At 36.1% G+C, this 1,917-nt stretch overlaps 1 long non-coding RNA gene across 2 annotated transcripts in view; it reads right to left on the minus strand.

Annotated features, from left to right (window-relative positions):
* LOC146591376 (uncharacterized) overlaps window positions 1-1,917 on the minus strand; it is a 20,383-nt gene that overhangs the window by 9,174 nt on the left and 9,292 nt on the right. The window lies entirely within an intron of this gene.

Consider the following 1,917-nt stretch of genomic DNA (forward strand, 5'->3'; position numbering starts at 1 on the left):
AGAGAGAAAAGGGGGGGAAAGAAAGAAAAGGAAAAAGAAAAGAAAAAAAAACAAAAAACAAAGAAAAAAAAGGACTCCTACTCGCCTTTCTGCCCTTGGTGTCACTGTTAGTAATCTGCTAACTCTTGTATTTAATGGAAGTGCTGCAATATATGTCATTTGGGGTGTTTATTGTCTTAATTTTGTAAAAATGTTTCRTGCACGGTTGACATAGATCTTTTTAATTTTTCCTGTTTCTTTTTGTTTTCCTTTGGTAAATTAATCAAGCCCTGGGGTCTTTGTAATTAGTTTTTCTTTTTCTTTCTTTCTTTCTTTTTTTTTTTAAGAAAACCTACTGAAAGAACGAGTACTACCTAAAAGGATGCAAAAGCAACAACAAAAAAAAGTTATATTTTATTAATTTTTGTACGTGTTGTGTTTGAGGTTTGTCTTAGGTATGAACATGGAATTCTCTAATAAAAACAAAGTCTTCGATCTCATGCACACCACCCTGTCATTATTATTATCTTTCCCTTTTTCAGAGAAACTTGCCGTTCTTAAGGAGCATAGAGTTATAAAGAAAGCATTGCTTCTCTCTTTATGACACTGTCTGCTAATCTGCAAGGACAAGCAACTCCAAGCATACGGAAGTTACAGTGGAGAGATAAATCTGGTTTTCCCTCTTTTTGTCTAATCTTAAATGGAAGACCTTTCACCAATAGTATTTCCTCGCTGACATTCTGCTTTAGTATCGCTCTTTTTTATTGTTACAGTACAAAGAGTTATGACGAAACGCTCTCCATATACATAATAAATCAAAGAAACTGGCAAAAATATGTTCTCATTTATCTACCAAAGATACCTAACATTTGCCTAGCATCTTTCAAACATCTGGTCCCTTACTTCATATCCCCAAATCAAAGTGAAGTGTATTGCAAAAAAGTCCAGATTTCAAGGGAATTTTCTCTGCAAACCAGTAGCTTCTCAGTTCCGAGTATATAGGATTTATTTAAGGGAAAAAAAAAAAAGTCCAATGAGCTCTTCTAGAATATTAGATTTTGTTTTCATTTCAAGCATTTTAAATGGCTCATTTTGACAGTCTGGTTTTACTTGGGATGGGATGGACACTGCTTCTGTTCTGTACCAAAGAGGAATCTCRCGTATGCCTACAGCAAACTTTTATTGGTTTGTGGAATTAAACGAAAGGAAATGCTTTTTCTACTGGGGATTTAGGATTCAAAGCAAGCGAATAGCTCAGCTTAATTCGGATGCTATTTTCTGAAGCTTCAAGGGGAGAAAATGCTACGAAACAGTGTCTCTTCACTTCAATTCCTTTTCCCCACTACCCACAAGAAATACCTATGTATGAATGCATTCCCTCATGCCACAAGCTGGTTTAATGTCAGTCACTTTTAAAATCAATTCATGCAGAAGCTTCACAGCTGTAGGACATTTACTATTATTGCCACGCTTTTCATTGCCCGTAATTATTATAATTATATGTCACTTTCAATATGGCGCATAATTTCCAATGAGTTGCAGACAAGCACATGAAATTCCTAAACTGCCTTGGAAAAAAAATAAAAAGGAGAGAGAAAAGAAAAGAAAAGAAAAGAAAAGTAATGCTTAACAAAGCGCAGCTCTTTCACAACGTTTGTTCCCTTTTCAGCGTGCTTTTGCTCCCAAATATTCCTTGCAGGTTAGCAATTGGAAAGGAAAAACAACGCAGCACAATGCTCGGTTTAAAGAGGACGGGAAACACTCAGGAACAAGAATATCTTAAAAGCAACGATGTCAACCAGTTCCAACGACTGGACTTTCCCTTCGTTTTCTTTTTTTTTTCCTCCCCCTCCTTTTTTTTCCCTCCAGAATTACAAGGTGTGACTGTATATCTTGTAGCACGCTAAGAGAGCTCGACTTTTCCACGCAGCAGTGGCA

Source organism: Rhea americana, unplaced genomic scaffold (genome assembly GCF_003343005.1).
Source record: "Rhea americana isolate MKP2758 unplaced genomic scaffold, rheAme1 scaffold_374, whole genome shotgun sequence".
Taxonomy (NCBI): domain Eukaryota; kingdom Metazoa; phylum Chordata; class Aves; order Rheiformes; family Rheidae; genus Rhea; species Rhea americana.